We start from the raw sequence: 10,969 nt of genomic DNA on the forward strand, positions 1-10,969 counted from the left end.
CCCCCCCCCCCCCCCCCCGCTTTTTTCAAAATCATCTTATCATACTTTTAGCCCAGGCTGGATCAAACCCTTGACAATTCTTATGCCTTAACCTTCCAAGTGCTTAGATCTGAGCCTGAACCCACTACAGGCTCAACCATCAGGATTGCTTTTTTTCTTTTCTCTTTCCTTTTTTTTAAAAAAATTTAGCTGGTGATAGTGGCTCATGCCTTTAATCTCAGCACTTGGGAAGCAGAGGCAGGTGGATCTCTGTGAGTTCGAGGCCAGTGTGGCCTACAAGAACTAGTTCCAAGGCAGCTAGGACTGTTACACAGAGAAACCTTGTCTCAAAAAACAAAAACAAAAAACAAACAAAAACAGCATGTGTGTGTGCGCATTTGTGTGTGTGTGTATGTGTGTGTGTGTATGTATGAATGTGGGGATTGAGAACAATTTGGAGGAGTCTGCTTTTCCCCTCCTCTGTATAGGGTCTGGGGATGAAACCCAGGTTGCCAGGCTTGGCAGCAGTGCTTTGACTGGCTGAGCCATCCCACCAGACCCCCTTACCAGGATTTCTGCTTGCTGGATCCTGTTTACCTCTGAGAACAAGGATGCCAGAAGCCAGAAGATTCTCCTCAGGTAGACTGGTTGAAATTATTGGATCTAACAGGGCTGCCAGGGTTACTGCCAGACTACCTCCAACTTCATTACGATCTCATCTGCATACTAACTGGTACACTCTCCAGTGCCTTGACAATTGGCAATTGTCATAGCAACGCCTGGAAAGAACCATGAAAGGAGGGGAAAGAGGGCTGCAGACCTAGCAGAGTAGGGAAGGCACATACCTCCCAAATATGAGGATCTGAGTTTAATCCCAAGAACCAAGAGAGGGAAAAAGTCCAAAAGATGTGGTAACACAGACTTGTATTGCCAGCACTGAGCAGGCAAAGGAGCCCTGAGGCCTAAAGACCAGCCAGCCTAACCTAAATGGTGAATACCAGGCCAAGTAAAACACCGTCCCAAAACCAAGGTGCTGCCTGACAAGCAATGCCTGAGGTTGACCTACGACCTCTATAAACAAGCATAAGCACACATGCATAGGCATCCACACACAAACACATAAGAAGAAAAAAATGAGGGGCTGGAGATGTGACTTAGGGATTAAGAGTACTTGTTCCTTCAAAGGGCCTGAATCCAATTTCCAGTGCCCACATGGTGTCTCACAACCATCTATTATTCCAGTTCCAGGAGACCCTATGTCCTCTGTGGCACATAAACATACATGCAAGTAAAACACTCATACGTATTTTTAAAAAGAAGTCGAAATTGCTTGCCTCACATTGTATGCAGAATGCTCTTTTTCACATTTAATCATCATATAATAAGACAAGGTAGAATGAAAACTATCCCATTGCACCAATGTGGAAAGTGAGGGAGATCACAGCCTTCTAGCCTCGGTCATTAGAGCTCATTTCTATACTGTGACCCTGATATCAGATTTCTGCTGCTTAGCAAGCTAACGAAAAGCACAGTGACTTAAATAACACCATCCATTTGTTTGCTGCCTCCGCAGTTTACGGATTTACCTTGGGACAGCTCTTTGCTTTATTGCATGGTTTTGTGTGGGCTCACTCTGTGTCTGTAGTCAGTAAGCCAACTGTTCCTCTGTAGTCTTCCCTACACATCTGAAAAGTGGCTGCTACTGTGGTCTGAATATTGGTTCTCCTCAATCTGCCTTCTCCAGTAAATAAGCTCTGGCTTCCTTAAGTGATGACCTTCAAAAGGAAGAGGATACAAGCAATAAGACTTCTTCAGGGGATGCTAGAACATTATCTTTACCTTATTCTATTGATGAAAGCCAGTCATGTGACACTAGCCATCTCGAATTCAGGAAGACCACTCGGGGGGTGTGTGTGTCTGTGTCTGTGTGTATGTGTGTGTGTGTGTGTGTGTGTGTCTGTGTGTGTGTGCCAAGGAAAGTATGTGGAGATCAGAAGACAATGATGATGTTATTCTTTGGGTGCCACTTTTTTTTTTTTGAGGCAGGGTCTCTTACTAGCCTGAAATTCACCTGCTGACTGATCAGCAAGCCTCAGGGACCCACCTATCTCTGCTTCCTCATCTGTTATGGAATATTATTTCAAGATATGCCACATTTGTTTATGCTGTGGGAACATTTGTTTTAATAATGCAAAGATATGTAGCATTCTTTTATGTTACATTTGTTTAACTCTGTGAAGTTGTGATTCTTTGCCTGTCTAACAGCAACATAGTGAGGCAGGAGAAAGGATAGATGGGGTTGGCAAGCAGAGAGAATGAATAGAAGAAGAAATCTGGAAGGAGAAGATTCTGAAGCAAGAGAATCTAGGAGCGAGAGAAGGAGGAGGACTCAAGGGGCCAGCCACCCAGCTACACAACCAGCAACAGAGTAAGTGAGAAGGAAAGATATACACAACAGAGAAAAAGAAAAGCCCAGAGGCAGAAGATAGTCAGGATGATTTAAGTTAAGGAAAGCTGGCTAGCAACAAGCCAAGCTAAGGCCGGGCATTGATAAGCAGTTATTAAACTTTGTGTGGATTTATTTGGGAGCTAAGTGGCAGGCCCCCAAAAGAACTACAGAGTTAGAAGCATGCTTCATCACACTTGCCTTTTTTGAGATTTATTTATTTTTTAATGTATGTGTATTTATTTATTTTATATGCCTGTACGTATGTGTACCCTGAGTGTGCCTGGTGCCTTAGGAGGCTAGAAGATGGTGTCTGACCCCTGGAACTGAAGTTACAGACAGTTTTGAATTGCCATGCTGGTGCTGGGAAACCAACCTGGGTCCTCTTCAGGAGCAAGTGCTCTTAACCTCTATCCCTCATACCTAACTTTTTTTTTTCTTTTTTACTACATTGGCTCTGAGGATGGAACTAGCTTCCCATGCTTAGGAGGCTTGTTCTTTACTATATGTTCTATAGAAGGGTCCAGGAGGGTCTGGCACCATCAGTTAGCAGAGCCCATCAGGAATGGAAAAAGGAGAAAGCTCTCATTTTCAGCATCCCTGTCTGTATTATTTGATTTTTAAAATTGATTTATTTATTTGTTTGTTTGTTTGTTTCGAGACAGTATTTTACTCTATATTCCTGGCTGGCCTCAAACTTGCTATACAGACCAGGCTGGTCTCAAACTCACAGAACTCTACCTGCCTCTGCCTCCCAAGTGCTGGATTAAAGGTGTATGCCTGCTTTTATTTTAATTTAATTTAATTTTATTTTAATTTTTAAAATTCTCATTATAATAATAATTCTCATTATTGCGTTCACTTACTTTGTCTATGTGTGCACTAGTGTTCTGTAACACATAATAGAATGCAGAGGACAACTTCTGGGCGTTGGGGCTCTCCTTCTAGCCTGTGCTTCCCATGGACTGAACTCAGGTCATCAGGCACCAACTAAATGGTCTCACTGGCCCTGTTTGAATTTTTTTTTAAATAACAAACATGAATTTTATTTTTACTACCCCATAAAATGGAAAGTGTTTAATATTGCTGCTGTTGCTTGTTTGGTTTTGCAGTGCTAGAGATTGAACTTATGGCTTTGTGCATTCTAGACAGGCACTCTACCACTGAGCTACATCCATAACCCTACAAAGTGCTTACTCAAAAATGTCTTTTGCCAGATGTGGTGATGTAGGCCTTTAATCCCAGCACTCAGGAGGCAGAGGCAAGCGAATCTCCATGAGTTCGAGGGCAGCCTGGTCTACAGAGTGTGCTCCAGGACAGTCTGGGCTACACAGAGAAACTCTGTTTCAAAAAAAAAAATCAAAAGATAAATAAAAAATAAAAATGTATTTCAACTTGTTCCTCACCTCTGTCTTTTTCTGTTTGGCTTTTACTTTGACTGGTTTTCCTTTTTCTGGCACCACACCCCTAACCCCTTATCAATTCTGGCCCGAAGCTTCCTCCTTCTGTAGGTCACCCTTACCCGTGGCTGGAGGACAGTTTACTAAGTGCCAGGCTCTGTTCTTGCTTAAGAGTTTTCAGTAATAGCTGAGCATCGCATCACATGCCTGTCAACCCAGCATTTGGAAGGTGGAGACAGGAGGATTAGGAATTCAAGTGTTGCTGTGAATAGAACACCCACACCCTTTGGCGGGGTACACAGTTTGTAAATATGTCAGCAGTTTGGCTGGATTCCAGCAGTTACCTAATAATGGTAGAAACTTGGACAAGTTATTTGACCTCTCGGAGCCTCTGTTCCTTCCCTTAACTGTTAAAAAGCATAACAGAGGGCTGGAGAGATGGCTCAGTAGTTAAGAGCACTGCCTGCTCTTCCAGAGGACCCCAGTTCAATTCCCAACACCCACATGGGCAGCTCACAATTGTTTATAACTCCTGCTCCAGGGGATGTAACATCGTCACACAGACATACATGAAGCAAAACACCAATATACACAAAATACAAGTAAATAAATAATTTTTTTAAAAGCATAGCAAAAAGAAAAGATGTATCTTATGGCCAGTTAAATGGCCTAGTGACTATTCATTCACTCTTTCCCAACTGGGGGCAGTTGCCACTTCTTGTCCAGAGATGTTAGGCTCACCCAAGTGACTTGATTATACACAAATGACCAGGTGAACATTACAGAGTGGCCTTAGGAGTTCTTTCATGCAAGTATGGCACAGCACACATAGAATCCAAGCCCTCAGAAGGCTGAGGCGGGGAGATCATGAGTTCCAGGACAGCCTGGGCTACATAGCCACGCCTTCTTTTTATTTTAAACAAGAAAATGAACAAATAATGGAGGGGAGTTCTATTTTCTTAAAAAAACAAACAACAGTTTCAATAAACAAGGTAAGAACTGTTTAGCAGTCAGTGGCGGTGCAAGCCTTTATTCCCAGCAGCCAAGAGGCAGAAGCAGGCGGGGTCTCTTATATTTTTGGTTGTGAGTCTAGCCTTTAATGGCTAAACCATCCATCTCTCCAGCCCGGCTGTGTGTGTGTGTGTGTGTGTGTGTGTGTGTGTGTGTGTGTGTGTGTGTCTCGTGTGCAGGTAAAGGTTAGCAAAGAACATTGGGTATCTTCCACTATCAATTTCCATCTTATTCCTTTCTGTACTGGCTGGTTTTGTGTGTCAACTTGAGGCAAGCTGGAGTCATCAGAGAGGAAGACACCTCAGTTGAGGAAATGCCTTCATGGCATCCAGATACATTTTCTCAACTAGTGATCAGTGGGTGAGGGGCCAGCCCATGATGGGTGGTGTCATCCCTGGGCTGGTGGTCCTGGGTTCTCTAAGAAAGCAGGTTGAACAAGCCCGGGGAAGTAAGCCAGTAAACAGTACCCCTCCATGGCCTCTGCATCAGTTCCTGCCTCCAGGTTCCAGCTCTGCTTGAGTTCCTGTTCTGACTTCCTCCAGTGATGGACTATGATCTGGAAGTGTAAGTCAAATAAGCCCTTTCCTCCCTAACTTGTTTTTTGGTCATGGTGTTTCATTGCAACAATAGAAACTCTAACTACGACACTCTTAGACAGGGTTTCTCACCGACTGAGGCTCAGCATTTTGATTCAGCTGGTTGGCTAGTGAGCTCCCAGGGTTTATAGGCACACACAGCCGTGTTCTTTTTGCGTGGATTCTGGGGGTACAAACTCAGGTCCTTTTCCTTGAAGAATAAGTGTTCTTACCCATTAAGCCATTTCCCCAGATTGCAGTAATTTAAAATTTTTTAGTTTTGTATAGGGGTCTTTTGGTGACATGTATGTCAGTGCGCCATGAGGTCAGAATAGGGTGTCTGATCCTTTGGGACTGTAGTGACAGATAATTGTAAGCCATCAGGTGAGTGTTGGAAATCAAAAAGTTCTCTGAGTGGTTAAGAGCAGCCTGTGCTTGTAAGCACTGAGCCATCTCTCCAGACATAGCTTTGAAGTTTTGAACCTCTCAAGTAGCTGGGATGCCACCATGTATGGCTAGTATTTACTTTTGAAAGCTATAGGTTCTTTGTGTGTATGTGTGTGTGTGTGTGTGTGTTCAAACATGTATGGTATACCTGCTTGTGTATGTGGGATATATGCCTCTATGTGCACACAGAGACCAGAAATCGACACTGGGTGTCTTCCTTGATCTCCTCCTTATTTTGCGTGTGCAACGTGTATGTACACATCTGTGTGTATGTGCCCACTCCTGTGTGCACACAGAAGCCAGAAGAGGGTATCAGGCGTCCTCCTCTATCACTACTTGATTCTCTGTGGCAGGGTTCCTCACTGAACTGTGAGCTTGATTTTTCAGATAGGCTACTAAGCATCAGTTCCTAGCGACATGCCTGTCTCTACCTCCCACAGCACAGGGCTTTCAGGTGCAGACAAGACCACACCTGGCTTGTTACTTTGGATCCAGACTCAGGTACTCATGGCTCTTGGCCACTGAACCATCTTCTCAGTGCCTCCATCTTTTTTTTTTTTTTTTTTTTTTTTTTTTTTTTTGAGGAAGGTCATTCAGTGAAATTGCAGCTCACCAAGCGGCTAACCTGGCTAGCCAGCATGCCCCCAGAGATATTCCTGTTTGCACAGGACTATCCTCTGAGCCATATCTTCATGAGATAGCTGTGCCAGCTCGCAAAAGACCATCACTGTTGGGCTTGTTGACTATTGGTGTCCCCTTATAGAAAGAAGGCCAGGGACAAGTGGGCACGACCCTTACCCACGTATTCATCCACAACTCCTGACCGGTTGCATGCAGTTCTGCCCTAATTGCATGCGATCTCTCTGGGAATGGCTTGAGAACGTAAGTGGGAAAGGATGAGGGAAGGGATCTCCATCTATACAGCAATGGAAGAGTTATCTTCCTATCGGGGATACTTCAATGTCACCCGTGCTCCTGCTCATACCCTCTGGACGGTTGTCCGTAAGGAAATCTAATAATGAACTCATTGGTTCTCCAAGGCGAACTTTGGTAGAATCACATTAGGATGAGAACATGGATGTTGTTTGTCTCTCCTCCAGGGAAGGAATTTTAACTACCTAGGATACAGGCATGTGCTGTCATGCCTGGATTCTAATGCAAGTTCTGCTCTCATACTTGCCCAGCAAGCTCTTCAATGACTGAGCCATCTCCTCGGCCCCTGAGGGCAGAGACTGTTTGGGTGAGGAGTTGTTATGACAGCCATCGCTAACTGGTGTAGATTTTTACCTCATTAGATTCGGTGGGCGCAGTAAAGTCCTTTACATGGACTGGCACGTGGTAAGTGTGGATTGTTACCATTTGGGAGTGCCAGAGTAAGGTCTATTTCTGTGGCTTTCTCATTCCATGGATCCCAGGTTCTGTGTGTTGAATGTTTTATGGCCTAACAGGTACTAGTGACTGTTAGAGAGGAAGCGAAACAGAGAGGTGTCTTAGCGACTCTTCTATTGCTATGACCAAGAACCGTGACCAACACAACTTACAGAAGAAAGAATTACAGTGTCAGAGGGTACATCCATGACCATCATGGCAGGGAGCATAGCAACAGGCAGGCATGGCGCTGGACCAGTAGCTGAGAGCTTATACCTTTGATCTGCAAGAGGGAGGGGGGGGCGCAGAGATGGGAATGGCATTGTCATTTGAAACCTCAAAGCCTGCCCCCAGTGACATACCTCCTCTACCAAGGCCACACCTCTTAGTCTTCCCAAACAGTTCCACCAACTGAGGACCAAGTATATAGTCACATATTCAAATATAGGAGTCCTGGGGCCCATTCTTATTCAAACCACCACTGAAGGTGGCTAGGCAGAGTCCTTTCAAACCAAGTCATCACCAGCACCTCACTGGGGAGAAGAAACTGAGCCAGAGGCCAGGAGAGGTGGTGCAAGCTGCCATGAGGGTGCCAAAGAGAAGACTGCTCCCAATAGAGGGGGCAGGGTGAGGGAGGACCCCAAGAAGGTTCTTGCCTGCTGGGGATGCAGAGCCATCAGTTGACAGAGTGACAAGCAAAGGCCTGGATGCTGTGTGGTCTTGGGCAGTTGTAAACACTCTGCCTTCTGTTCTGAGTGAGGTGGGAAGATATGGAAGGCTTTGATCTAAAAGGAAGGACCAGGGGGTCAGTTTTCAGTTTTTCCTGCTCTATCCATTTAACTATGTATGCTGAATGAGGAATAAATGGACTGAGAATGAAGATGGACCCAGCAAGACCAGGAAAGAGGCCCCTGCTACTTCAGATGAGAGGCACATTAAAGCCTGAGTATACTTTAAGCGTGAACATTTAAGGGTTGGCTGAGAAGACAGGTGTGGGGAGGCGAGAGAAGAAAAGAGGCTAAGCAGCACCGTGCTGGGAGAACACCTGCCTAAGCAGTGGGGCTCATGGGTAAAGAGCTTGCTGTACAAGCACGAAGACCTGAGTTCAGATTTCCAGCACCCACACAAAAGTCAGGCACATTTGTGTACACCTGTGATCCCAGCCTGAAGGGCCAGAGGTGGGAGAATCCCGGAGAGTCGCTTGCTAGATGAATCAGGGAGCTCTGGTTTAGTGAGAAATTCTGTCCAAAGACTAACAAACCAAAACAAACAAACAAACAAACAAACAAACAAACAAAAGAGCAATTGAGGGTCTGGGCACAGTGTCACCTGCCTTTAGTCCCAGAACTTGGGAGGCAAAGGCCGGTAGAGCTCTATGAATTCAAGGCCAGCCTGGTCTACATAGTGAGTTCCAGGCCAGCCAAGGTACACAGTGAGACCCTCTCTATTAAAAAAAAAAAAATCATAGAAAACATCTGGGCTGGCTTCAAATCTAGAGATCCATCTGCCTCTGCCTCCTGAGTGCTGGGATCAAAGGTGTGCACCACCACTGCCCGACTGAGAACCTATTCTTATAAGTTGTCCTCTGGTTCTATACATGCACAATGGTATGTACACACATACACACACACACACACTAAATATAAAAAATCAAAAATAAATAATAAATAAGTCATAGTCAAGGAGAAAGAAACAATAGAACAAAAAGGTGAAATCAGGGAAATAGGCATTTGAAGATTCTTGAGCTATTTAAATTTTTCTATTTGATTATTTTGTGTACAGGTGTTTGTGCTTGTGTCTGTGCACCGTATACATGCAGTGCCTATGGAGACCAGAAGAGGGCATTGGATTCCTGAGATTAGAGTCACTAGGGATGATTGTAAACTGCCATGTGGGTGCTGGGAGTCAAACCTGGATCCTCTGCTAGAGCAGCCAGTGCTCTTACCCCCCGAACCCCCTCTTCAGCGAGGTCCTGGGGTCAATCCCTGGTACACCCATGCACGCAAAATCAGCAGTCCCGATTCCATTTTAGATCCCAATCACCGACCTGCTGTGCGGACTTGTGCGAGTCAGGTCACTTCGCAAGCGCCTCAGTCTCCCCTCCAGAGGAAGAAAAGGGAACCGATAACTGTCTCATAGAAGGAAGTCACTCATTCGGAAGCGTGTATTGAGTGCCTCTTGGCTACATTAGCGACACTGCCGGGCCGATCAACACCTCAGCCTTATTGTAGCTCATGGTTTCATGAGAACCGCAGGCAGGAAGCAAGAAGGGTCATAGGGCTGGCCAGGGTCCAGAGTGTAGTCAGGGAAGTTCTTGGGGGTGGCATTTGAACAGAGCACTGACTGGAAGTCAAGGCAGAACGGAGATACCAGCAAAGAACTGCAGAGGAAGGTGGGAACATGCTCGGTGTGCTTGAGAGGAAACGAGGAAGCTGTGGAAGCTGACAGGAGGGAGTGAGGGACAGGAAACAAGGAACAGGACAGGCCACACTGCGCCATGTCCACTGAGCTCTCCTACACTGGGTGGGTGTGCTTGCAAATGAGAAGAGGGGTCAGGTGTACCCTAAAGCTGCTTTCCTGTCCACGGTCCAGGTCTGGGATATTTGAAGCAGGCAGGCGCCAGCCATGCTGCACTTCTGAGCACGACCACCAGGTGGAGACTCTGGGTCGTGTTTCTGCCTTGTAGATGGTTGACTCCTGGCTTTGTTAACACAGACAGACGCTGGCCTGACCCATACTGTCAGACCTGTTTTTAAAAAAGAAAGAAAAAAAAAAGGTCTGCATGTCCAAGGAATCTGCAGGAGACTAATTCAGGCAATCTTTGAGACTCTTGGATTGGAGCCCTGAGGCAGAAACCAGAGGTACTTTCATGTCTGACTCAAATGCTGTCTTGCTGTTGTTATCTCTGTCTCTGTCTGCCCCTCTGTCTTTGTCTCTCATTTTATTTTTATGTGTATGGATGCTTTGCCTGCTTGTATGCCTGTGACACCTGCACGCCAGGTGCTTGTGGAAGCCAGAAGAAGGTATCTGATCCCTTGAGTCTGGAGTCATTACAGTCAGTTGTGAGCTCTTATGTGTGCAAATTGAACCTGTGTCCTTAGGAAGGACAAGAGCAGCCAGTGCTCTGAACTGCTGAACCATCTCTCCAACTCTCCCTCTCTCTGTGTCTGTCTCTCTCTGTCTCTCTTTCTTTCTCTCTCTCTTCTTTTTCGAGACAGGGTTTCTCTATGTAGCATTGGAGCCTGTCCTGACACTTGCTCTGTAGACCAGGCTGGCATCAAACTCACAGAGATCCTCCTGCCTCTGCCTCCCCAGTGGTGACCTGCACCACCACCCCACCTGATTCATGTATGTCTCTTGCTGCCAAACTTGGTGGCCTGAGTCTGACTCTTGGAAACCATGTGGTGGGAGAAGACAACGCCTACAAGTTGTCCTTGGACCTCCATAACTTGCTATGACGTGTGTGTGTGTGTGTGTGTGTGCACTAAAACAAGTAAATGCAAATTAAAAGGAAAAAAAGATGAGAACAAGAGCCTTTTCTACAGTGCTTAGCTGCTGAAAGTATTTGGTGACAAATCTAAGTCCCATCCCTTACCGTAATGACATTGCCTCTTCTTTTTTAATAGCTGTCTGTCCCCAGCCTAGCTAGCACCAGAAAGTCCTCAAAGGATAGGCAGACGCACTAGAAACACTGTGATTGGGTTAGTAAAGAAGCTGACTGGCCAATAGTTGGACAGGTAGAG

The sequence above is a fragment of the Alexandromys fortis genome, unplaced genomic scaffold, assembly GCF_014885135.2.
Source record: "Alexandromys fortis isolate MF-2015 unplaced genomic scaffold, M_Fortis_MF-2015_v1.1 scaffold_27, whole genome shotgun sequence".
NCBI classification, from domain to species: domain Eukaryota; kingdom Metazoa; phylum Chordata; class Mammalia; order Rodentia; family Cricetidae; genus Alexandromys; species Alexandromys fortis.